Source organism: Pipistrellus kuhlii, unplaced genomic scaffold (genome assembly GCF_014108245.1).
Source record: "Pipistrellus kuhlii isolate mPipKuh1 unplaced genomic scaffold, mPipKuh1.p scaffold_m20_p_2, whole genome shotgun sequence".
Classification (NCBI taxonomy): domain Eukaryota; kingdom Metazoa; phylum Chordata; class Mammalia; order Chiroptera; family Vespertilionidae; genus Pipistrellus; species Pipistrellus kuhlii.
This window is the reverse complement of record NW_023425515.1, coordinates 131,600,319-131,627,870: the sequence shown is the minus strand read 5'-3', so window position 1 is coordinate 131,627,870 and position 27,552 is coordinate 131,600,319. Positions and strand designations below refer to the sequence as shown.

General features: G+C 40.1%; 1 protein-coding gene across 2 annotated transcripts in view; it reads left to right on the top strand.

Moving 5' to 3' along the window:
• The window catches only part of LRRC8D (leucine rich repeat containing 8 VRAC subunit D), an 86,629-nt gene that overhangs the window by 6,129 nt on the left and 52,948 nt on the right, over positions 1–27,552 (top strand). Inside the window, exon 2 of one of the 2 annotated variants that reach the window (XM_036443729.2) lies at positions 22,027–22,151. The exons of the other annotated variant lie outside the window; for it this stretch is intronic. The gene's annotated coding sequence lies outside the window, so the exon portion shown is untranslated. The remainder of the gene's footprint in view (positions 1–22,026; positions 22,152–27,552) is intronic. 2 annotated transcript variants of the gene reach the window in all.

Sequence of the window (27,552 nt, the reverse complement as noted above, 5' to 3'; positions counted from 1 at the left end):
GTTTGGTAAGTGGGCATTTCCATCCCTATGCAGAATATGGTGTACTATTTCTTTAGTTTATGAAATGGGATGAAGCCATGCTACAAATAACATGACTTGTAAGTAAATTTGAAATTATTGTGGGGACAAATTATGGTCTCAAGATATATGTAGCATGACCTGGTTTATCGGAAGCCAAAGATGTGACCCTTAGCCATAAGTTCCAGAATTATATTGGTGATAATTGGCGAATTTCCTTTTGTTTGCAGTTCTTAAGGTACTTTATGAATATAAGAGAGGGTTTGCAGTCTAACTACTAAAATTTACTAAGCTTGCACAAAGTCTGATAAAATTGTAATGTAGAATGTTCTAGAATCCAAACCTGTTTAGACATGGAAAACACTTCCAATGTCCTTGGACTGTTGGAAGTGTTTTCCTATTGTGCCTTAAACAGGATTTATTAGGTATTCGCTGAGTTTGAGTATAACAGCCCCAGCTACTGACCTGACTGAACTTACTCAGGAGAGGACTTCAAATGGGAGGATGCTTTTTCCATTTCTCATTCAGGTTCCTCTGTGTTCACGGCATAGCTGTCAGATCCACGTGTCTTACTTGCCTTCTCTCTTATTCAATTATTCTGATAGCCAAGCTATTTCATCCATTCAGCAGACCTTTGCTGAGCTCTGAACTTAAATCCTAGTTCCCTTATCTCTCTTCCTCCCACCTGCTGTGTAGGAGTCATTGTGCTAAGTTCTGAAGATACACTGTGTCTGTGACACAGTGCCTGACCTCAAAGATAGACACATAGATCATTAACTGGATCTTAGAATGTGAGGCACTTGACAGCAATACATTGTGGTACATAGTAACAGAGAGTGGGGTAATAATAATTCATTAGAGGAGGGGACTTTGGTGGTGGAGATTGAAGGGATAGGATTATTTACCGGGACTAATCGGAAGGGGGATAAAGCAGAAGAAACTGCCCCGGTTCAGAGCCCAGAATTGCTCAATGTGTGAGGAACACGGAGTGTGAGTGATCGGAGCAGAGAGGTTGTGGTGCAGTGGGGAGAGGCCAGAGGGGCCTCCGTGCAGATTCCTGGTCCAGCTTACCCAGGGCCATCCATGCTACTTCTGGCAGTGTAGGCTTTTTTCTGAGAGAATTGTGGAACCATCAAAGGTGAAATTAATGCTAAAATGACTTTATTTAGATAACGTTAAAAGAAAGCAAGGAGAAGTGCAGTGGCTATTGAAAAATCCAGCTAGAAATTGTGAGACTGGAACTAAGGCAAAGGTGGTAGGAAAGAAAAGGAGAGCAGATGGATTTGAGAATTATTTAGTGGAAAGAATTACTGATTTGGTGGAAAGTAGGGGGAGGGGAAGAGGGAGGAAGAAGAAAGGATACAGTTGATGTCCCTGGTTGGGAAGATCCATTCTGTGAGGTGTCATTCTTCTGGGTGGAAACATAGAGGAGCAAGTTTGGGGAGAAGAGTGAGTTCAGTGTGAAGAAAAGTCGGGGTGCCCATCTTGAGAGGCCTAGGCCCCAGGAGAGAAGTCAGGACGGGAGACTTGGGAAGTGACTAAAACTGGAGATTGGTTGTGGCCATGCATGTAGTGGAGGTCCACCAGGCTTGGCCAGGGACCACATTCTGAGCAGACAAAAGAAGAGGGGAGAGCATGGGGATCAGGAAACCTTCATTAGTGACAGTGAGCACCAGCGTGGTTTTATGTTTCTGTTTCCCTACATTCTTTTGTTACTTTGTATTTTGGTTGAGAATAATGGAGTAGCTAAAGTAGAAGAGAGAACAATGATGGAATACGGTTCCATGTAAATCCTTACAACAATACCCGCTGAAGTAATTATTGATATTTTATTATTATTATTTGTATATTTTTATTGATTTCGAATAGGAAGGGAGAGGGAGAGAGATAAAAATATCAATGATGAGAGAGAATCATTGATCAGTGGCCTCCTGCATGCTCCCCCTGCCCCACCCCCCCCCCTAGGAATCGAGCTCGCAACCCAGGCATGTGCCCTTGACAGGAATCGAACCTGGGAACCTTCAGTCCGTAGGCTGATGCTCTATTCACTGAGCCAAACCAGCTAGGGCATTATTGTTATAGAAAAGCTATTTTTTCTAAAGCTTAGGTAAGCAGCTTGCCACATAGCCCAGATAATAAATAAATAGGGAAAAGCTGTCCAATCTGTCAGAGGCCACAGGAAGGCCAGGTAGAGTATGGATCGAAACTAGTTGAAGCCGTCCCGCTTTTGGTGGGACAGTCCCGATTTTTAAACAATTTGTCCCGCGGTGTTTTAAAAAAGTCCCCATTTTCCAAAAATCAGGACTTTTTTAAAACGCCTCGGGACAAATTGTTAAAAATTGGGATGTCTGGTCTCCTTAAACTAGATGGGTTTGGGAAACAGGTATTCGGTGGGTAGTGAGACGAGTCCTACAGGCTAAATCTCGGTGTCATGGGGGCGGAAAGAGGAGGAGTTGAGAAGTGGGGGCACCAAGTGGAACAAATTATGGAGCAAATTTAAACGTGTGTGTTTGTGTTTGTTTGTACACACTAGTCCAGGAAGGAGTATTTTGTGTGCCTAGTGGTGACCGGAGCTTATGTTTTGCTTGAGAAAACTGGAGGGACCAAAGGTAGAAGGGAGAACAAGTAATGGAGTGAGGTTCCAGAAAAGATAGGGCGGCCGGGGTCTGGAATACAAACACGCTCCAAGGGGCCGTCTTGGGAGGGAATAGAGACATTCCTTCCTTTGGGACAGGAGAGGACTCAATGAAGCTCTGTCTGATGGCAGGTAAATGTGCACGTGGAGGGGAAGGAAGCGAGAAAGTTCATTCCTGATGGCTGTGTTTCCTCTGTAAAGTAGGAGCCGATGAAGTCCATTGAGAGTGGAGAGGCCTGGAGAAGGCATTTGAAAGTTAGTAACAATTAACTTGGAAAAAGGAGCTCATTGATTCAGGATGAGTAATAGTCCTGTGTCATCTGAAGGCCCTGTGGGGGTTTTGGTCAGTGGGGATTGGTGCTGGTGGGTTTTTTTGTTTTGTTGTTTTCTGCCTGATACAGCTGAATACCATAAATGACCTTTTAAAATAAAACACACAGGCCTTGCCTGAAATGTTAAGATGGTGGGGTGTGGGGGACCGGAAAGAGAGAGAGTAGGGCAAAAGGAAAACTGGTTCTTCCGTTATCAGAGGATGGCCTCAGGGAAGTCAGCTAATGTCTCTGAGCCTCGGTTTCCTCATCTTTCAGTGGGGGATGTTATAGTAAATGTCCTCTCAAGTCGCCACTAATTCGCAGAACTTCTGGGAGGCTCGTACATCGTTAGGCAAATAGGAGTGGACAGAAGGATAAGAGTGGTTAGATTCCTGCCCTTTATCATTCATGAGTTCTTCTGAGAGCAGCTTGTAATGTCAGTGCCTTTGGGGATTTGACAACATGAGACCAGGCCACACCCAAGTGTTCCCCAGCTCTGCTGCCCTGCCGCCCTGCCCATGGCGTTGGGAGGGGAGGCGGGGCCAGAAAGGGGAACGGGAACACGGGGCTGTGATGGGAGTTGTGCAAGGAAGTCCCAGAGAGCGTGGGTTTGCTGTGTGCGCTGGATCCCTGAGCCAGGAGCGGGTCATTTCATAAAGGCGGTGATGATGGTGGTCTTGGCCACTATGGTTGCCTTTTATCTTCCCTGGGTTTATTTCTCTCTCTCTTGGTGAGGCCTGTGGCATGCAGAAGAGGATTCAACACAATAGTTGGAGAAGGCTGAGCATATTTGCAGCGTCTTAAGTTTTCCCCGCTTCCCATCTCTTCCTCTGCACTGGGAGTTTTCTTTGCCTATAGAAAGTAGTAGTTTGAAGCGTCTCATCCCTCTTCTCAGTGGGGTCTGTGCTTCCCGGGAAGGTGTACTCCTCAAAGCCATTTCCCTGTCTCGGCCTCCTGTGAAGAAAGAACAGGAATGACATCGGCAAGCCCCAGAGGTGTGGCTAGGTTTGAAGGTGAATCCAGGTCACACGAGCAACTCCAGAGATTGCTGCAGTAATTGTGCAAGCCCAGACAGGTGACAGGACACTTTCTAAAACGAAGCTTCAGATCTTTCTCTGTGCTGTTACATATTTGAGAGAAATTCGGGCATTTCTTTTTCTTTTTTTTTTTTTTTTCTTCCTCATTAAGCTATTACACAACTTAATGCTTGGAAAATTCTTCCCAAGAAGAGACAGGGTGTAACAGTGTGAGTGAGACATTTAAAAAAAATTTACCCTTTTAGCTGAAGCCTGAGAAGACTAGTCTCTTCCCACCCCGTTGCTATTGTTTTCTTTCTGAAAGCCTCAATTTCTCCGTGTAATTAAATATTCTTCAAAGGGGAAACATAGTTAAAAAGTTGCAGCCATTTAAATGGTAACATTAAAACATAGTCTAAAATTGAGTCCTTCCATTTCCTGAGAAGCAACAGGAAGGATTTGCTTTCTCAAAATAAACTGTGCAGCCTGACTGTGAAGTCAGTGGTGGAGATCAAAGATTCCCACATCATCTCAAAATGGGAAACTTTCAGTCATTTTTTCTAACCTCAGAAAATCAAATGTAATAATGCCAGAACAACCAGAACAACACGAGGAGCCAGCATATGTGTGTACATTTTGGAAACACACCTTTAGCACATGTGAAATCATCTGAGCCTACATGTTAACTGTCTCATAGTGTCTAGGAGAGGCCCTTTCCAAGGTTTGTTTCATTAGTGTGGGTGTGCTGGACCGCCAGCAATGAGACATGCCCTTCATGGGCATTAAATTTAGGAGGAATACTGCCGAGACCGGTTTGGCTCAGTGGATAGAGCGTCGGCTTGGGGACTGTAGGGTCCCGGGTTCGATTCCGGTCAAGGGCATGTACCTTGGTTTCGGGCATATCCCCAGTAGGGGGTGTGCAGGAGGCAGCTGATCGATGACTCTCTCTCATCGATGTTTCTAACTCTCTATCTCTCTCCCTTCTCTCTGTACAAAATCAATAAAAATATATTTAAAAAAATATTTAGGAGGAATAGAGGAAAGCCATATAACAACCAAACATGAACTTGTTAGATAGGGGAAAGTTTAGTGGCTTATGTTGAACAGTGAACTGTATACATTCAAGAAGGAACCTACTACAGCAATTTCATTTAAATGTATGCCTGCATACGTCCATACACAGACATTCTCGGGTAGGACTAAGCACGTTTGTTAATGTTTCTCGGCTTCTAGAAACAAGGAGTGAGAGCCCCTTTGAAAGATAGGTAATCTGTTGTGCTATGGCTGGCAGATTTGTTTGTGAGATGCAAAAAAATAAAAATAAAAAAAAAAGGTTAGGGAGACTGTGTCTTAAGTATTCACCCATTAATTTGTGGGTTCAAATAACATACAATTCTATATTCCTCAAGTAGTACAAAATGGGTCAACATTTTAAAATGTTGGACAGTGTTTATACACATTGGGAAATATTGTATGTACATTGAGACCTTTATGGACTATCTCAGTAGCTCAGTTTTTTTTTACTGCACCTGTCTTTTTAAGAAGGTAGAAAAACAGATTTCAGTTCCTCCCTTTATTTTTAACCTATCTCTTTTTATTTACAGTGGGTTTCTTGTAGATAACATGTTTTGGTCTATGTGGTTTTTTCCTTTTTAAAATATTCTCAGACAATCTATGTCTTTGAATTGCTGTGTTTGGATGACTCACATTTAAATTGATTATTGATATGGTTGAGCTAATATCTACCCTGTTTGTAACTGTTTTCCATTTGCTGCATTTGCTCTTTATTTTTCCCTTTTTAGAAATTTCTGTCTCCTGTGGGTTTCAGTGAACATTTTATATAATTCCATTTCATCTCCTCTTTTAGCCTACCAAGTTACACTTCCTTTACATTTTTAGTGGTTACCCTAAAAATACCCAAACAAAAACATTGTGTGTGTAGGCATAGAAAAAAAAAAATTGGTAGGATATATACCACAATGTTAAGATTAGTTATCTTTGGATGATAGGATTATACATGACTTTACTTTCTTTTTTGTAGTTTTCTGTATTTATTTCTTTTATAATCAGAAACAACAAGGCTCTTTTCATTTTGAGGAAAAAAGAAGAATTAAAACAAACTGAGAATCTCTCATGGTCCTACAGTTTATCCCCTTCCTCTGTTTCCAGCGTGAGATGAGCACATTGTCTGGCATCCACCACCCTCCCCCGGCAGGAAGAGGGCAGCCGGTTTGCTGCTCCTCGCCGGGCACCGGGAGGGTTGTCAGCTCCAGTCCTGTTCCTGCTCTGTCTGCACCGTGAGAACCCGAGGAATGACTTAGGCTTCCACTTCGGACAGAGTTAACTAGACCCCTCTCTTGCTGCATAATTAAGTTCTTATCTACATAGAATTTTTTTTGCCTTTCAACTGTTTTTCAGGAATCAATTAGTACACTAAGAACACTTGAAACTAGTTTAAAGTATAGCTTTTCACACAAAACTTGTAATGTTCTTTGGTTTGTTGTTATGAAACCTGCTCTGTTTGGGCAGCTGTTAGGAGTACTGTCTATGGTAATAGTTGAAGAGATTGTAACTAAGTTGAGACTGTTGGTTCTGTATGGATTTCAAGAAACTCGGCTCCCCTTGTGAGGTTTTAGAGAAAAATCATCATTACTGTTCTTTTGATGTTGATTATATCTTCTGAATGTACTTGTGATTTCATGTAAACTAAATCCAGTTTAAGGTTTAAGAGAGTGGCATGACTCAGTGCAAATAGATGAAATGTAGATATAAAAAACTGGTTTTATTATCAACTAATCTTTCAGGTGTTTTTAAGAAAGTCATCCTATATAATAAACCCTAATATGCAAATTGACTGAACGGTGGAACAACCAGTTGCTATGACGCACACTGACCACCAGGGGGCAAGATGCTCAACACAGGAGCTGCCCCCAGGCCCCAGGCCAGCCAAGGCAGGTTCCAGCAACCCCCCCTCCTACCCCCCTCCCTCACCCCATCGCCCTGCTGGTTGCCTTGCAGAGGGAGGTGGCTGGTGGGGCCATTAAGCAGGTAGTGCCAGGCTGTCAAGGTGGGTACTGAGACCCTCCCACCCTCCCCCCCCCCCATCCCCGCCATCACCCCACCAGTTGCCCCACAGATAGGCCATACCTAGGGATCCTATTTCATGTATCAGGCCTCTAGTAAACTTTGTAAAATACCGCAGTTTGTTGGCCTGGAAAATTGGGACAATTCTCTTCTGCCACTTACCTGCTTCATCCAAGTAAAACAAAAGACAAGTGAAGCTTTTTGAGTCTTCTGAAAGGAAAGTCTAGTAAAACAAACAATATTTTTCTCTATTTCCAGGTGAAAAATTGTAGTATCAATTTTAATATATCTTTATTAAAGTCAGGGAATATAATTTAAGGTAAGAAATGAAGTAGTAATCATATTGTTTGAAGCTAATAGAATTAAATAATTTGCAGTAGGAAAAAAAAGGAAGTAATTGCGAAAGAAGAATTCACAATACATTGATTATTACAGTGGTTTTATAGTAGATACAAATTTTGAAGGGCATGCAAAATATGTAAACAAATTTAGTAAGTTTTCTTTATAATATTTCAATGTTGGGTATTTTGTAAGAAGTAGAGTGGTTAGATATCAAGTTTCTGGGGTAGTTAAGTTTAAAATGTTAATGAATGCACATTTGTAATATAAGTTATATTAGTGGAATAGAAGGTATGGGGAATAAGGGTAATTCAACTGTTTTTTTTTGTTGTTGTTTTTTTGCTAATATTTGAAGGAGAGACAATACATGAAAATAATAGTGAAGAAACAATGATGAGAATTCTGTGGGTTTGTTATTTAAGCATTACCTGTGTTGGTCTCGGTGCTTTTAACTTGCTGCCATTGGTCCCTCACTCTGATTTTAACTCGTCAAAGTCTACATGATGGCTTTCTGTCTGCTTTTTTGCTCCTCCTGTGAAAATTACTTAAGTGGGATATGATTTGGGGTAAGGACTGTAAATGGAGGAAAGAAATAATCCTCTCATTATTTTAAATACAGGGAAAGAGGATTATCTGCAACCCTGAGATTTTGCCCCAAAAGAAATGATAGTGTAATAGGTTATCTTTTCTTTTATACATGTAAACCATAATGCTCTAATAACTGCTCTCAGGGAAAGGTCAGCAGCTACTAATTTCGATCTGCCTTTCCTCTCTTTGTTTTCCTCTGCTTCTGGAATCATTTACTCGGAAAGAAGAAGGGGCTTGTGATCAGCTCGGGCTGAGGGCTGGGTATTAGAGCAGGGCGCTGACAAAGAGGCTGAGTCACCTTGTGTGCTTTAGGAGGTTGATTGTAAACAGTGAAGCAAAAATGTAAAATCGTTTTTGTACAATTACAAAATTAATTACATTTTATGGATACATGTAAAGGTGAAAATACATTAAATATTTCATGTATTTTCCTGCTCTTAGTTTTTAAATCTAGGTAAGTAAATCATATATTTTAGGGGGCAGTAATAGTAAGGCCAAAGGCAGCATATTTACAATAGTCTTCAAATAGTATTTACTAAGCTAATATTCCCACTTGAGGGATGGAACCCAAAAACTAGGTAGTTAAAGTTGAAGGCCACACATTAGATGAGCTTTTCATTGCTAAGTAAGCTTTCATCAGTTCTGGGAAAGAAAGCTAACAAATCTACGTAAAGCAGGCTTTTTTCTGGACCATTTCAAGATAAAGGACGTGTACAATTTAAGCTTTTCTGGAAGAAATAAAAATGTCTGCACTCTCTGATATCTCTCAAATCAGTAATATTTTCAACTAAATCTTTTATGCTAAAACTTTGATTTCTCGCTTTTTTGGCTTGCTGTTTCAAAGTGAAAAGTGATCTTTTAGGTTTTTGCTATTATAAAAGTAATTAATTCATATTTAAAGAAAATATAAAGAAAAAAGGAGAAAATTAAAACAACCTTTATATTTATAGCTCCATAGTCAGATGATGGAGTGGTTCAAAGCTTCTGCTGTGTCTCTTTTTTTTTTTTTTTAAATATATTTTATTGATTTTTGTACAGAGAGGAAGGGAGAGAGATAGAGAGTTAGAAACCATCAATGAGAGAGAGTCATCGATCAGCTGCCTCTTGCACACCCCCTACTGGGGATGTGCCCTCCAACCAAAGTACATGCCCTTGACCAGAATCGAACCCGGGGCCCTTCAGTCCCCAAGCCGATGCTCCAGCCATTGAGCCAAACTGGTCCCGGTTCCGGCTGCTGTGTCTCTTACTGGCTGTTTGACTTTGGTCAACTTTTAGAGCCCACAGATGTAAAAACAAGAATGATTACGGTAGCTGCTTCCTACATTTGTTAAGAGGATGAAGTGGTTCTTATTTGTGAAGCATGAGGAACAATGTCTAGCACAATTGTCGATTAAACAAAATAAATGACCACCCCTGTACATGGTCTTCCTATCTGTGGCCCCTGGAGGAAGGGGTAGAGGCAGACCCAGAGTGAAGATCCAGCAGTTCTGTAAGTGGCTGAGCTGTGTGCAAAGTCAGGGGAGGTGGCCCCGGAGCCCTCTGCTTCCATTTGCCTCTGTAGTCATCCCGATAAACTGGAATATTAGTAAAGTTCTACTGTCTCTCACTTTCAAGACATTTGAAATGATTGTGATTCTCCTCTTGTACTTCTTGCTTTTAGGGAGCCCCCCAGAAACCACGCCTGTGTGAGACGTTTCTGTCGTAGGCCTGGCCAGACATGAACTTCATGTCATGTTTTCCGTGGTCTGAGTTAGTTTAGTTCTTCCTTTGTTTTCTTGTGCTTTGGTGTGAAGAAGCTGCCCTGCATATAAAGCTTTGGAGTCTTTCATGTCTAATGCATTCTTAAACGCATTCCAGTTGCTCTGACCCTTTGAGATTTTTTAATTGCTTTGTTCCAGTTTTTAAGCGTTTTGAAATATTAAAAGTGTTCATGAGGGGGTGGGTCGTGGCAATATTTTTTCCAGAGTTCTTTGTTTTTTTAGAAAATTGTGAAAGTGCAGGGAGAGGTTTAATGTGCGGTAAAATTCTGCCAGGTGCATTGGTCACTTGAACCTGAATTCCCATTTCTTTTGAATTTAAATCCTTGTTTTTGAGGCATAAAATGTAGGGCTTCGCAGCCTCTCGAACCTGAATGCCTCTGTGGGGCTGTTGCCCATTGTCTCATCAGAGAAAGGGCTTAAGTAGTTCTTGGCTTTGCCTTGAAGTACCATGTCAATAGTAAGGATCAAAAGATTTGTCTGGCGGTCACTCTGAGTATCTTGACCACCCCCTCCCCCACCCCCCTATCCCCCCAAAAAAGAAGAAAAAAAATTATGTGTTCTCTGATTTTTGTCTTTGAACCAAGACTTTCAAAAAAGAACACAGAATATTGAATATTGTCGCCTCTGGGTGTGAGTGATTATGCAAGTCAGTATTTTTGTTTGTTTAAAAAAAACACACACAAAAATGTAATAGATGCAGAGGTATGAAATGGCAGGGAAAACAAAATACTTCTTCAACCAACTGTACAAAGCAGTCTTTGAATGCAGGTGGTCCTCAGTTTGCAAGGATCTGCAATTCTTGAGAGAGACCATCCACCAGTCACTACTTGGATATGTTCCATAATATGTCCTTCTCCTTTAACTCCCACAAATGAGTTGCCACGTTGTCTCAATTGTATCTTAAACTTAAATTGTTAAATTTTATCTGATTTCTCTTGCCCTCCCTGCCTCTGCCCTCTAGTGCTCCTAGGGTGTTTTTGAGAACAAAACTCAATATGTCAGGACGTACAAACATCCCTCCAGTGACTTCTCCTTGCCCTCAGAACTCCTTCACGAGGAAGTTAAAAGCCGCACTCCTTAAGGAGTCTTCAGACCTTGTAAGAGGAAGTCCCTGCCTCCATCTCCAGTCTACACCCAGTGCCTTACTCTCCCCCATTGTACTCAACACTCACGCCTCATTTACAGCCTTACAGAACTTTCTGTTCCTCTAATCTGTTGTTTTCATGACAACAAGCCTTCAGGGTGTGTCTAATGCCTACAACACTCCCACCCCACCCCCACCCCCTGGCTAACTTCTTGGTCTTCTTTTTATCTTAAGTGTCATATCCTTGAGAAACTCTCTTAACCCCGAAAGTCCCCCTGCTGGTTGTTTCCTTGTACCTCCCCCATATTTTCTTATTACATTTACTTGTGTTTTCTAATACACTCCAAGTCCCATGAGGTCATAGACGTGTCTGCCTTGTCCCCCACTCTCTCCTAGTGTGTAGCACACAGTAGGATCTCAAATGTTTTTTGACTGCATATCTTCCAAATAACTCCTGTATTATACTTATAGTAGTGCTTATCCAACAGCCATACATGCATCTCTATGTTTTCAGCAAACTCCCTTTGTTGAAATAAATTAGCTTTGCTTAATTACATTAAACTAGAGGCCCAATGCACGAAAATCGTGCACTGGGTAGGGGTGGGAGGGGGGTCCCTCAGCCCAGCCTGCCCCCTCTTACAGTCAGGGAGCCCTCAGGGAATGTCCTACTGATGGCTTAGAGGTGACCGGGCTGATCAGGGGAAGGCGCCACCCCTATCACACCACCAGCAGCAGGCCTTCGTTTTTTCCTCCAGGAGAGAAGTGGAAAAACTCTAGGTCACCTTCTTGGATTCTTATTATCCAAGTTACCAGGAACACTCTGAGTGGCGTACTGGGAGCTTAGCCAGTGTGCGGTCAGAAAAGGTGTTCCCTCTGCTGCTCATGTGCAGAGGCGGGACTGCTGGTGGGCTGAGGCAGGTTCCCCTGTCTGTCTGCTCCGCAGCTCGGGCAGGAGGGGGGCTCCCCGTCTGTGTCTGCTCCGGGCCTGCCTGAGCTGTGGCATGGCAGCTCCGTGGCTTGCCTCACCATGCACACACACAGTCCCTTCCTGCCCACCTGTGCGTGCAGCCTTCTCTGGAGCCTGTCCTGACTGTTACATTGTCCTGGCTAATTTGCATATTACCTCCTTAGATAGATGGAGATATAGATAAACATATATAGATACAGATATGTACAAACATGTAATAAACTGTATACTCCTTACGCTTATTGCTCTTTTGCAATTATTAAAACACTTGAAAAGTCACAAATAAATGCAAACATTATTTTTAAAAGCATTACATTTAAATGAAAAATATCACTATTTTTATCAGTGGGGAGCACTCCCCTTCTGTACCTGTTTCTGGGGGGAGTGCCTTCTTGTGACGTCACAAGAAACAGAATTTCCTGAGACTCACACAGGAGATTGAGATATTGTAGAAAGCTTTATTTTTGTGGAATTAAGCCCTTGAGTTTCCAGGGTCCCATATCCCTTCATCCCGCCCAGGAAGAAGTCCAGCTGTGCCTTTAGTAGGACTAGGATTAAAGCCTTTGCCCAGAGTTTCTGTTGGGAGCACAGTCCAGTCCAGCATCAGGCTAGCTTGGTTTGTGCCTCCAGCTGCAGTCCACCAGTCCTTTGCATGTACAGTGTGCAGGGCCACAAGTCTATGGTGGGAACACTGGCAGAAGCAGGAGAACCACAAGAGCCAAGAGAGCAAAGTCTTTTGTTTTAGGGATTGTATTCCCAGATTTCTGCGGGCTTGCAGTGGCTCTGCCTGCCCCCTCTGGCCAATGGTCTCTGTTCCCAGATTTGACTGACAGGCACCTCCCTACATCACGCTGACTTTACTGTGCCTGCATCCGTCTTCCCTCTGTCCGGTCCCTTCCCTCAGTGGTCTGCAGGGAATGGACTGGTGGTCCCTTGGGGAGTATAAAGTTGCAGCTTCTTGGTGAAGCTGCCCAAATAACATGCCTATAATGTTTGGCTTTCCTTTTGCTTCTTTCCTGTTATTAAGAACTAGCTAATTGCAGCAACATCACTACAATGGATGAATGTTCTTTTGCTGAAACTAAATCACCTATGTTGATTTTTTAAGACACATAAAGTTGTTGCCTTGGATCCTAATATATATACTTAATGCATATGAGTCTTTTGATTTTGATAATAGTAATTAAAGGAATACTTGTTTACAATAAACATGTTATTGAGAAGCACATTCTGGACTTGAAGACGTTGTTTGCTATCTCAGGACCCCCAGACCACAAATCTGCCAGTCATCAGATTACAGATGTAATGCTTTCTAAATTTCTTGCTAATGCTGTAAATATCTTCCTTGTACATTCAAAGATACTGGTAAGGTTAGCATTCTAGAGTTACTTAAATCAATATCAAACATTTATCTAATTCAACTATTGCTATAATCAGAAACAGAAGTACGTTCGTTAACTTCAGTTCTTACAGACATGGAAACATTTTTACGTTTCAGCAAGCAGCTAAGTGTCCAACTTCCGAAGGAAATCAGTTGATAATAGAAACGACTTGTTCACATTATTTTTGAAAAACATTAACATAACTTTTTCTTGTCATTGCTTCTTTGTAATTTTTGAGTCATTAGAATAAAACCTCTTTCTGTGCGCCCTCCATGCCATGATGAAGATATTACTATGAATGTTTTACTGTCATTTGACCTTTGCTTGGTGTGACTATATTGATTATGTATCAAGTTTGCCAATGTCCTTTCCTTAGTAGCCTGTAGCAGTTAATGCCCTGCAGGGCTCCACTGCCTGTCGTTCCGCGGTGCTGTGACAGCAAGGCCTTTCCTGATGAATGTCTTACGTGACCTTTATCGTCGGCACGTGTGCTTGCCAGCACATCGGAAGTGCTGCTGCTGACCAGGACTGCTGGTGCCCCTGCAGTCGTACATGCAGATGTCAGTGCTGTGTTGGTAAGGGGCCACTCAGATGGTTCGGTGTGTATTTGTATCGCTGTCTTTTAGAGTAACACTGAAATGAAAACACAAAATGGAGAGGTTTCTTTGGAGAAGTCGCAGACTCTTGAATGAACATATCTGTGGTCCTCATTTGAGAACGCTTGCTCCTAGTGCTCCTAGTCCAGACTGCACAAACATACAGCCAGATCATTGTGTTTCCAGCTCAGTGGGCCAGTTCCTTGGTTTTCTACCTCTCTCAAGCCTCCGAGCCTATCCTTGCATCTTACAAAGCCCCTTCTCGGGGAGAGGGCCGGGGAAGCCTTGTTTTCTGGGCTCAGTGAGGCCTCCTGGGGTCTTTGTTGAGGAGTCTCTGGCTGTCTGTGGTAACTCTGCAGCCCTGGAGCTCTGGAGCATGAACATCTCTGGAGGGAGTGTGGTAAGAGCAGAGCAAGAGTGGCTAGGGGAGGAGGGCTGATATTAGCAGGTCAGAACTTAAGTAGAAGCAGTTGAACAATCTCTGATTTTTAGGAACCTGCTAAATGGAGTCCTTGTCTCTGATAAGCAAAGGAGGAAAGAAAAGGTGGAAGATGAGCCCAAATGTAAGAGATTTCTTTTCAGTGTGCTAAGCTACCGCACAACCAAGCCAGAAAATGGCCTTTGGTGCCTCGGACAAAGTATTTATTATTTTGAAGAAAAAAATGTAACCTTGAATGCAGCAGACAAACAAGAGTTTAAAAATTAGTTTTAAAGGGGTTTGCAAAATAAAGCATCCCTAAATTAAGTTCGTAAAAGCTACCAGATCTCCTCAGATTATGTAGATTTCTTTTAAAATATCTGCCTAATCTCTCTAATAGCTACCACTGTACCCACATGAAAGGTATTATGCCATAGTGCCATAAGGTTCATTTATGTAAATAACCTCACCTAAATCCCTGCCAAATAAGGCAAATTAGCTTTTAGAGTATTAAAGAGCTAATTGTTGAGCTCTAACTGTGTGCTAGGGACTGTGGTAAAAGGTGTATATTGTGTCCTTTATTGATACAACATTTCAGTGAGGTCTGTCCTACACTTATTCCGATATTATAGAAAGGGAAACTTAGGCTAAGCATGATTAAGCACCTTGCCTAGTATCATCCTAAAGGGTCATCCCAGGCTCCAGGCAATGCTCTAAACCACTGTACTTGGTTTAGAGCAAGCATGTCAAACTCAAAGGCTAACACGGGCCAAATAAACAAGGTTTAAGTTTATGTGGGCCGCGAAAAAACAAAAGCTTCAATTTTCATAAAAATGTAGGTTTATTTGGATGCAGACATGCTGAATACAAAGGGCTGAAATAAATGAGTATTTGTTAACATGCAGTAATAAAACACTTTAATAAAAATTAATGTTTTTCTTGAACATAAACTTACCAGACACTGAATAACTGCACAAATTAATAAGCGTAATGCAAATAAACCTATTTCTCTTGTTCTCCAAAAGCGAAATATTTCCTGTTGCGCACACCAAACAAGTCAGTCCAAGACTAGTGACATAGCAATCAGCTGCTAAAACGTTCGCTGCTAGTATTAGTGGAGAGAAATGGTGTGCCTGTGCGTAAGGGAAAATGAATGCAACACAATTCTAGTAATCAATCATTAGCGAACACTGTTATTTGTTATTAATAATTATGTATAACAGGATATTGTAAAAATTAAGTTACGAAATGTTTATTAAAACGTTTCTTACCGTTAAACTGGCTGGGCCGCAAAAATAGTTGTTGTGGGCCGCATGTGCTCTGGGGATGGAGGTTTTGTCATTGCCCCCTCGGCCTGCTCACTGCAGGTGCTGTTGAGTGTGGCAGGGACTCACAAGGTGTGTGTGGCCATGGATGCACCTGAAGTTAGTTATTGGCACTTTGTGCACACCTGGAAAAGTTGGATTTTAACTTGGGGGGAGGGGAGGAAATCATGATTAAATTTTCTTTTTCTAAATAAATGTAACTGGTAGCATTGTGGAGGATAGGCCCAGTAGGTGCAGATAACGCCTAGACGTAGGCAGAGGGGAGGAGAGGACTGATGTAAAAGATGTTGGGGGTGGGACTATTAGGACTTGGCAACCTTTTGGATGTGAGAGTTAAGAGACAGAAAACTTGAATATGGCTTTAAAATTTCTTGTGTAGGAGACCTGGAAAAGGTGCCATTTTGATGCAGACTTGTGGGTGTGGGATTGGAAACAGATGGGGAGAGGGAGATAGAAGCCAATGGCAGACTTAGGTTCAAGGCTCTGCTCTGATGGTCTGAGAACTTTTATTGTCCTGATCTTAGATGCTTTAGTCCAGCGGTCGCCATCCAGTGGTCCATGAGGTCCGAAAGGTTGGCCACCGCTGCTTTAGTCAGTTAAATTAGAAGATAGAAGCTAAATTGTATTTACCTGCCTTTTTACTTTTTTCTAGAAAATCGATGAACACTAAAGTTTCTCCTGGCCTCAGATAGTTGTGTAAGGCAGGTGAAGTTTTTAGTTCAACTATTAGTATTTTTACTAAAGTTTTCCTATGATTTTGTAAAATTTCTTTTAAGTTGTGTAAGTTGTTTACAGGTAAAAGGAGAGTGAAGAAAAGTTTGCTTGCCACTGCTAAAAAGTACAGACCGAAAGCGTTTAGTAGAATGAATCTCTTTCGTCTTCTCTTGCAGCTGTCTTATGTTTACAGAACCAATTATCTATGTACTAGCGCATCTAGGGTTAAGTGTCACAGTCTCCTGGGCAATATAATGTAACAAAGTTTTTGTTTTGTTTTTTTGTACTTTGTTAAAGAAAGTGAGTAGATGATTACCTGAGGTTGAATTGGTATTTGGAGCCTCATTAATGATTAATAAAAAACACAGAAATGCTTTTCTAAGTGCATAACGGTCTGATAGGGTTCAAATATTCAAGAGATATCCTTTTACCACTCCTAAAAACTATATTTACTCTTAGACTTAAAATATATTTGAACAGAATTCAAAGCTTAGATTGTTTGCATTTACATTGATTTACATAAGGCATAATTACTTTTAGGTTTCTGATAGCAATAGAGTTCCATTTTTTTCATGAACACTATTTTTTTTCTGTTGCTTACATGAATACTAACAAGATAACCTTAGCCATCATCTCTACAGTTATAATGATTTTTGTCAGTCAATTATTATAAACCTTCTTTATAATCTGCAGTTTGAAAGTGTTGTCAAGTCATAGTATCTGGTACAGAGGGTAGATGGATTATTTTAATACTGTCAGTGGCTCTTGTCTGTAGTAAAATTCCACTGACTGTATTATGAGATGCCTGTTTGTATTTTTGTTTTATCGTGTTTTTTTTTTTTTTGCTTGCCTTCAAATGCCGCCTAATATTTCTCCACGTTGGGCACCTATGGCTTTTACCTTCATTAGACATTAGGACTATTATATTTCTGTTGACTTAGTATATAGCTCAGCTCTTTGAATGATCTCTTCCTCAGTAGCTGACAATCTTTTGCCGTTTCAGATTTATATTTTGTAAATTGGAATATGGCTTAGGGCTATACATAATCACTTTTCTGAGATATATCAGGTCTCCAACAGAAATGCAAGTTCTTTGGGGACAAGTACCATGGTTTCCATGTAAATTATCTACCGACAATAACTAGCATGCCGCTAACTCACATGGTGCTTTCCAGGTAAGTGCTCATCGAACTGAGTTGCCCTGGGTGCATGATGGACAGCCTTGTGATCTAGGCAGGGCTCTGCTGATGCTTTCAGAGATGTTGCCTATCCATTCTAGATCATACTGTTCCTTGCCAAGACATGAGGTCTGAAACTGCCTAGTGGGCTCGGGGGTAGAGGCAGTTAATTAGCTAACTAACTATGCTTTCTTTGCTCTTTATGTGGGTCCTCTTACGCAGTGACCAGGACTTTTATTTTATTCTTTTCTTTTATTTCTCTTTTCTTTTTTTTTAGTGACCAGGACTTTATTCTGTTGTTTGGAAGAGAGGAGGCAAGACATGAGCCAACCCAGTCATAGTCTATATCAGACACATTAGCAGTCTGTTCTGCTTTCCCCAGCTTTGGTTTCTTCATTCCACATCTCTGAAAGAATTTTCATGATAACTATATTATGAGAAATATATTCAGTTATATCAAAGGGCTATAGTATTTGTAGTTAGTTCTTTTACTTCCTCTGCCTGCTTCCCTAATGCAACGGCATATCCCTGAAGTGAATGCTGGGCTGTTTTTGTTATCTTCCCCAACTTTGCCTCTCTCCCCTCTTAGGCCAATAAGCGTAACCACAGGCCATGTACCTACCTCCTGCACTGTGCCAGGTATATACTAAGTGCTTATGATGTTTATGCAAAGCTTGCATGAATGAATATTTTTAAGAGGGGTCACTCTTAATTAGCAATATTTTGCTTTCCACGTGTTTGGGGAGAGGATTAATGTACAGTTGAAAATGTGATTGAATTTTGGGAATTGCTGGTGGAAATAGTTTGTGACCTGAGATGAATAAATGGATTTTTAAGCCAGTTTATAACCAGGCTTCTTACTAGATTTACTTATTCTACCCAGACTGTGAACAGTTATCTTATTCTCACCAAAGGCAGTTTTGTTGAAATATTCTTAGAATCAATGTGGACAGGGCTCTGTAATCGTACAGGGGAGCGATCGTAGAGATCAAGGGAACATTAAGATACTAATTCAACCTGTTCTCTTTGAAAAATATTTGACTCTCTTCCCTTTAACTCAATAACACCTCAAAGGTGTCAATATGAAGTTTCAAAATAGAAAAGAGGTCAAAACCAGTCCTCTGGGAAAAGGATGCTAGAAGAAAAATAAATATTTCTAAATGTATAATTGTATATATACCTTCTTAGATTCCTCTTATATTTTTAAAGACTTAATACTTTGAACATTTTTTGTATGTTCTTCTAGAAATACTGAACTACCCCCCACAAAATGTTGCAGTGCAAGACTAGATGATTGTTAAACATAAATGTAAACACTCCATGTTTCTGTTCAGAATGGACTGACAGAATTGTTACATTCCAAATATGCTGAGTATGGAAGAGGAAAGGGAGGGGTGCCACTATCTTATAAAACAGGGCCCTTCTGTAAAGCTGAAACTAACTGTTGAAGAAATAAAATGTGAACTACATCTTTATCATTATGTAGGATTGAAAACAATCTTGATTTAAACTATTGAATCAACTTTATGGCATGGTTCTTAGAATCCTAGATTTAATAATTCTGTCACATTTGTTTCAAAAGCTTAAATGTTACCCTTATGTTCCTCAAACAAACTAATAAGGACAGAGTATCAGCTATATTATAGCAAACTGAGAGTGGTTTTAATGCTGAATGACCTAATCGGTTATTAATCTTTCTATGGGGAATGCTTTTTCCTCATCAGCTGTCTAAAATATTTGGAAAATTATATCTTGTGGGAGTTGCCATTCATCAGGAAATGCTTGTTCATAGATGTAAGTCAGACCACATGTAGCAGTAAATGTTATTTGTCACTATGGAAACCAAAATTCACAAATGGGTTAACTCTGAAGTATTAAGCATTGGCTTCTCATGAGGATAAGTCATATCCAGATTTGGTTCAGTTCACTCAAATATTTATGGAGCACTTAACAATCAAAAGGTCTGTGGGCACTTTGTTTAATGACTAATTTTCCTCTACACAAAACCAAAAGATCACTAAAGGGAAAAAGTAGGAGGAAAAGGTCCCAGTTTACATGGATTATCAAGCTTGTAAATATAGAACTCTGAGTTGGGAGAACAGGAGAGTAAGGTTTTAGTTCTGGCTCTTCCAAAATCTAACTGTGGCTTTGGGAAAATCTTTTGATTTCTTTGGGTCTCAAGGTTCTCATCTGTAATAAGATGGGAGTAGGATTATATATGACCCCTGGGTGACAAATCTTTTTTTTTTTTTTTCACTTCTCCTACTAGAAGTATGAAACTATTTTTTGTTTATTGAGAGAGGAATTATATGTGTCTCATTAAGAGTAATGAGGATTATTGTTATGCTGCAACAACTTTATCACCATACAAAAATAATCTGTGCCCAGTAAGGATTGGGCCACATGTCTAGAGGTTGCCATCTGTTTGCAATCCTCCCCACTCAGGATGTATTGACACAGAATGCCAATATCATCTAGGAGTGAGGAAGTATGCAGTAATATGAATTGTAGATATTTAGTTTGACTTGTAACCAACAGTTGGCATTTAAAGAGTGCCACTGCTGTTCCTAGTAAAAATAAGGATAATGCCTTAAGCCAGCGATTTTCAGCTGGTGGGCCCAAGTATGTTTGAAACATGCAGAACCTATTTAAATGGGAGGACTGACCTCTTTTCCCTTAGATATCAAATAAAAAAATGACAACAGCCAATACAACAATAGCCAACGGGTGTGAATGAATCAAAATTATATCAGATAAGCAAAAAACATTTTTGGGGGGTATGCCTTAGAATTTAGTGATTAGTTTATGAAAATTGCTGCCTTTTGCAGTAGTTTTAAAGATGTTAAGAGGTTGTTCCAAGAGGAGGTTAACTGAATTTTGTTAGTGAGAATATTTATTCACATATCTATTTCATTCTTCATTCTCCTAAGACTTTGCTGTGACTGTCATTTCAGTAGTTTCTATAATAGGAATATCTCACAAGTGGAATTTTTTTTTAATATAGTTTATTGATTTTTGTACAGAGAGGAAGGGAGAGAGATAGAGAGTTAGAAACATCAATGAGAGAGAGTCATTGATCAGCTGCCTCTTGCACACCCCCTACTGGTGATATGCCCGCAACCAAGGTACATGCCCTTGACAGGAATCGAACCTGGGGCCCTTCAGTCCCCAAGCCGACGCTCTATCCATTGAGCCAAACCGGTCCTGGCCACAAGTGGAATTTGAATCATTTGGCCCTAAAGATTCAGCAGAACTCATGAAGGGGGAGGGTGCATGTATTTTCAGCTTTGTTTGCTGATCTAAGTACGTGTGGGCAAGGCAACTTCTCTTGACTGATTTCTCATTTAATAATGGGGAAATATACATTGCATTCTTACCCCTCAAGAGCATTATGAGGTTAACAGGGTTCTGAAATAAAACTATCAATAATGTTATTTTATATATTAAGTAGCCAAGTAGAATCTTTGAACTTGACTTAAAATACAAATGTCCCTTTTTTCCCTTTTCTTCTTTTTTACCTATAGGAAAGGAGCGGGGGAGAGAGAAACATCAGTGTGAGAGAGAAAGTGATCAGTTACCTCCCATACGTGCCTTGATTGGAGATTAAACCTGCAACCTGGGGATGTGCCCTGGGAATTGAACCCTCCACTTCTTGGTGTATGGGATGTCACTCCAACCAACTGAGCCATATCATTTTTTATTTTATTTTATTGATTTCAAAGGAAGGGAGAGTGAGAGAGAGATAGAAACATCAGTGATGAGAAAGAATCATTGATTAGCTGTCTCCTGCACGCCCCACACTGGGGATTAAGCCCGCAACCCAGGCATGTGTCCTGACCCGGAATTTAACCATGACCTCCTGGAGCCAGGGCACAAATGTCTTTTTGATGGTCAGATATTGCTCTTTGATTTTTCTTTAATATGGGACTTTACTAGATTATAAGTTTTTAAATATGATTGTGATTAGAAGTAAGAAGCTCCAAACTAGCTGACTACCTAACCTTTACAAAATACCATAATATAATGTGGCTTTGTTAAATGTTCTCCACTCTTAGGTCATGTCATAAGTAGTTTTCGATCATTTGCTGTATGCCAGGCACAGCTTCAGGAGCTGGAGATACAGTAGTGAACCTAACAAAGTCCTTCTCTTCAAGGAGGCCATATACTGGATGGGGCTGGTGAGCATACATTTGACGGATATCAATTAGCTATCCTGGAGAAGGTTCAGTTAAGCAGACAGAGCAACAGAAGGGGTATTTGCGGTCAGGGAAGGCCACTCTCACTGGGTGACACTTGAGCAGAGACCTGAAGGAGGAGTAGGTACAAGCCAGATGGAATACCAAGGAGAAAATCATTCTTGGCAGAGGAAGCCTAAGTGCAAATGCCTTATGGCAGTTTTGTGGTTGAGGAAGGACACGCTGGCGATACGGAGTGAGCCATGGGCAGAGCAGAGACCAGAGGAGGGAGCAGGGAGGTGGTGGGTCCTCTAGACCACAGAACACACTCTCCATTTAGGGTCTTTTCTGTTGTTTGTTTGTTTGGAATAGTGATAAAAATATTATTTTTCATAAAAATTTTATTTTTCAATAACATGACAAATTCTCATTCTAGGAAGATAATACCACAAATCACAAAAACACACCAATCACATAAACACATCAGTCCACAACGAAAGTCGTTACTAAAGGGTCATCATGAAACCCATGGAAACAAAGTAACGTATAACGTGAGAGCCAGTCAGTTTCCTTTAAAGAATAAAAAAAATTGGTACCCAGAGCTCTTTTTCTGCTGGACCCCTTTGAGAACTCTCATCTCAGTTGACACTTGCACTTCCATGGGGCGGTTGGGTCCATTGATAGCTTCTTTCCGGGGCTTAGGGGTTACAGCTTCTAGAGGGGGGTTTACTACCGACTCTCCACCTCTTCTCCCACCTAGTGCTTAAAGGGCTAGCAGTCTTTTTCATACTGTGGTCCACGGACCACCAGGATGAAAATCACTGTGGGACTCAAGGGAAAGAGATGAAATAAAAGAATTTTGTGACACAGGTTTCTCTTCAGAGAGAGCACAGGGAGATTCTGTAATCCTACCATACAGTTCTTCTCTTTGCTACTTAAGGAAGGGAAGTTACAGGATAGTCAGAGATAGGAAATTAAGGGGAAATCTGGGTGAAAACTCCGATCATCTAGAATAAGGGTCCATAAACTGGCCTGTGGGACAGCTGCCTATTGTGTGTGTGTGTGTTGTGTGTGTGTGTGTGTGTGTGTGTGTGTGTGTGTGTGTGTGTGTTAGAACAATGCCACATTCATTTGTTTATGGGTTGTCTGTGGCTGTGTTGCACTACAATGGTAGAGTTGAGTAATTGCTACAAAGATTTTGTAGTCTGCAAAGCCTAAGCCTAAAAATTTACTCTTTGGCCCTGTGCAGGACAAGTTTGTCGGACAGCTGAGCTATGCAATAGAACTTTCTGTAAAGATGGAAATATTCTATTCACTCTCTCTAATATGCTAGTCATGGACACTAGAAGTTGGGGGTATTGAACACTTACGAGTGGATAATGTGACCGAGTAACTGAAATTTTCATTTTATCTAATTTTAGTTAGTTTAAAAAATAATGTAAATTTAAATAGTCACATTTGGCTAGCAGCCACTGTATCGGGTTGTACTGGACTAGAGCAATCTTCAGACTAGGGTTGGCTGTGGGTGTCAGTTAAATACTGACGGGTTTGCTTCAGGCCACAGCAAAGAGGGCACCTAGGGAAGGGAACATCTACAAAGAATGCATGTTTAGAATAATTTTCTGTGACATTTTCAAAGAGTTTCTTGTGTTAGGATCCAGCTCTATCATTTAATTAGCTTTTCGACCTTGATCACTTAGCTTCTCTCTGCCTCAATTTCCTTATTTGTGAAACAGAGAGGATAGTAATACTACTTTATACCATTGTTTTGCAGTTTAACTGCCTAACAGTGCCTTGCAAATAGCAAAAACTTTGTGTTTGCTGCTCTTATTATAATTATTTCATAATTTTTTGTGGCCTAGTATAAGAAAATAACTCTTAAAATTTACCCATCTCCTTAAAAAATATTTGATTTTTCAAAAAAATTTTTTTAAGGGAAAGTGGATTCTAAATTCCAGGATAATTTGAGCATTAATCTGGCTAATAGAGTCTGTTCCTAATTTGGAGACCAGCTATACTTCCTATCTTTCCATGCAGGTTTATTACAGTTAACCCAGTTGGGTCCGGCATGTGACATTTGTGGTATGGTGTTGTCTGGGTCTTACTGAAGGTCACTATGGATGTTGATAGATGGCTAAATTATTTTGCAAAAACTCTTCACAAATAACCTAGGTATATTTAATTAGAAACAGAATGTTTCTTAGTGCTTGTTCCTAAGCTGAAGAAGTCTTAGCAATATTTGAAAGAAAGGAAGGATGTTTCTATTTTATCTTGAGACACAGCTAAATCTTCTAACATGAGTAAGCTTGATGTCTTTTATAGAAGTGTGAGCAGGGCTGGCAGGAACATACTGAGAGGTGGGAGTTGCAATTGTTTTGTGTAAATGATAACAGAAATAGACATCCAAATGTGAAGGGGAAAAAATCAGAATGGTGATCACTATAGCTTTTTTAAATCGAGTGATTCTAACTTTCTTATCTTCAGTATTATGTATAATACTAATAATCCAGTGTTAAATACTTGCCATGGCTAACAGTGTCACTTTTAAAGGAGTTAATGAATGTGGCCTCCTGAAAATCTACTTTTAGGTTTTCTGAAAGAGTAATGATATAATAATGCTCTTCAGTCCTTAGATCTGTTCTCCAAGGCTGGAAAAACCGAGTGTTCAGCAGATATTATGGGCTGAACAGTTATCTCCAAGGCTGCCTTTTTGATCTGTAAGACCAAGTTGCAACACTCGTTGATAAGCAAATAATATAAGAAAGCCTTGCCCAGATGGCAGGGGCTGCTTCATTATGCAAATAGCGATTCCATCCTTTAGGTCATAGTGTTCTGTTTGTTTTCTGTTTTCAAATTCTAGATTATGTTTGAGTCTCTCTGAGATGCATTGAACCTGCTGCAAGTTTTCATGCACTCATTTTACATAGAGCAGAGAGAATGGGAAAATTATTAAAATCAACTAATAATAGTTCTAGCTTGAAACCATGCACAGCCTGAGACCAAGAAGAGAGGACACGGAAGTGTCAAAGCCTTTGATGTGATGTGGCCGTGAGGGGTTAGCTTGTCCAATTAGCGCACCTGTTTGACTGCAGGCTGTTTGTATGTGCTCTTCTCTGTGCCTCCTCACTCCATATATCTGCCCGCTGCCTTTGCCTGCTGGACTTCATGTACTGTTGTTCTTCCACATTTATCTACAGCCCATTGACGTCCATTTGCATCACTTCAGCTAAAAGAAAGTAAACAGTAAAATCTTTTCTCCTCCTATAAATTCTGTTTCCTCCTTCACCTTTGGTTTTAACTGTAGAGAGAGGATGCATCTTGCCATTTAGAAGACTTGGTTCCCATTATAAAGTTTTTTGGAGTAGGGACTTTATTGTATAAATTGCAGAGTAAGAATTAATGAGTAGAAATTATAAAAAAAAACAAAAACTTAAGCTCAATATAGGGAAACATTTGCTAAGCACTGCGGCTAATCCTGCACGTGCTTAATCAGACACATCTACTAGGAATGTGGACGAGGTGGTATCATACACTTACAAGATATTACAACCGAAAATAATATTTTCTTATCAAGACTGTTATGCTACCTTATAAATAGGATTGTGTATAAGAAATTATTTATTTTTTCCCTAAATCATAGGTGAATCAGACTAGCTTATCAAGTGTAGTACTGTGGTACATTCATTTACTCCAGTGATATGTGTCGCATAATCTTCTTTCCAGCAAATTTATTTTAAAATAGTGATTTACTAATTAGAATATACATGAGTGAATTCAGTAGTTACTTATTGGGATCTGCTATATTCATCACACTATGCTAGCCTCATGGAGAATGAAAATATAAATATAATGCTTCCTTTACATTCTAGTTGGAGTTATAGACATGTGTACTTTAGTCAGGACATACACAACACTATGAAAAATATAAAAATCAAATTATAAAACATGAGAAAGCCATGTAATTCTTCCTGGTGCAATCCAGGGAGCTGATATGGACTGCACTTTAAAAGACAAGATTGCAAAGGCAGGTATAATAATTAACATTTATTTGGTGTCTGCTGTGTGAGAGACATTGCATGTCTCTGTGAGGTCTGGCACTGTTATCCTCATTCTGCAGATGAGTTGTTTTAGGTGTAAGGACAGCACGTGCTCAGGATGTGTGAAGGAGGAAATGCTGAGTAGTCATTGTATGGGTTTGTTGATAAGAGATGGGAATGGTATAGTAGAGTCAAATTATCTAATCTAAATGAAGAACTTGATTTTCCAGAGTCACTTCCAGGACCATCAGAAGCAACGTATTACATGCAAATTATATTGGCATTGGAGTGTTGAAATTTTGATTCCAGTTCTAGACTGTAATACAGAGGAATCTCATTAGGATGAACATTTGTTATGAGCCATAAAGTATACTGGATTAGTAGTGAGAGACCTGGGTTTGATTTTTTCCCCCCTACCATTTGTTGACTGTCTCTTCACCCATAACCTGAGGGGTAGTAATACTGCCCCATGAGTATACGACAGTTTAGGCTTGATGCCATATGTATATGTAAAATTTTAAAAATATCCATTGAATCTAAATCAGAAAAATGGAATTTATGGCAGCAGCTCTTGCCCAGTCCACCTGATACCATAAATACTCCCTTTCCATCCCTCTTCAACCTCTATTTCCTCTTAAGTGGACTATTGCAATAGTTTCTGAACTGTATTCCACACTTGCTATTCTAAATATAGAATGTCTGGCTAATTTTTTATTTATTTATTTATTTTTGTAAGAATAACGTATATCATGTTACTGCTCTGTTTAAAGCTCTTCAATGCCATTCCTTCTCCCACGAAGGAAAAAGTAGGTTCTTACCTGCTGCTGGCTCCAACTGTTCCAGTATAAATCTCTCCTTCTCACCTGCCCATCTTGGGCCTCCTCTCGTTTCTAATTTCATTTCTGTCTTCTGTTCCAAATGGATTTCTCCTTCCTTTATTGCTCTTTATATGTCTCATGACTTTTTTCATCCACTCGTCTATTCAGCCAATATTTATTGAGCAGGTGTAAGTGTCACATACCCTACCAGATGGTGAGAACATATCAGTCAATAAGATGGAGTCACATGCCCAGTTGACTCACCTAGTGATATTTACAGATATTCAGATCTTACCACTCTGCTAGACCACAAGCTTCCAAGGAATGGTACTATGTATTTAGACATTTCTGTGTAACACTGGATGCCTTCCTTTAGTAACATCTAAATATTTGTTTAATAAATGGTTGAATTTATGTTAGTTTGACATTATTCCAACTTTTTAAATAAAATCTAGGTATACAGTAAAAATTTTAGTTGAGACAATGACCATTCACTCAGTTTCTCAGTCTTTGCTTTTGCAAAATTAGTATATTATTCCTTTATATTTAAAAACATGATGGGCAGTAAACAAAATAGATATTCTTTGGACTTCTCACATTAAAAAAAAATGATATTGATAGGTATTTATATATAATTTAGCCTGTTGAAAGAGGTAGCATTTTAAGTGTCTGTTACCTTTTGTATATATTTTTAAGTTGTAAATTAAAGATATCCAAACTACCTGACAATGAAAATAGAAAGATCAAGTAGAGCCGAAACTGGTTTGGCTCAATGGATAGAGCGTCGGCTTGGGGACTGAAAGGTCCCGGGTTCGATTCCGGTCAAGGGCATGTACCTTGGTTGCGGGCATATCCCCAGTAGGGGGTGTGCAAGAGGCAGCTGATCGATGACTCTCTCTCATCGATGTTTCTAACTATCTCTCTCCCTTCCTCTCTGTACAAAATCAATAAAATATATATTTAAAAAAAAAAAAAAGAAAAAGAAAAGAAAGATCAAGTAGAGAAGATTGAAGATTGCCAGAAACTAAAGAGGAAGTTAGGAATGACTGGAGACTTGGGACAGGATGTGGACTCCAGTCTTCAGACCTAGTCATTCACAAGATAGAC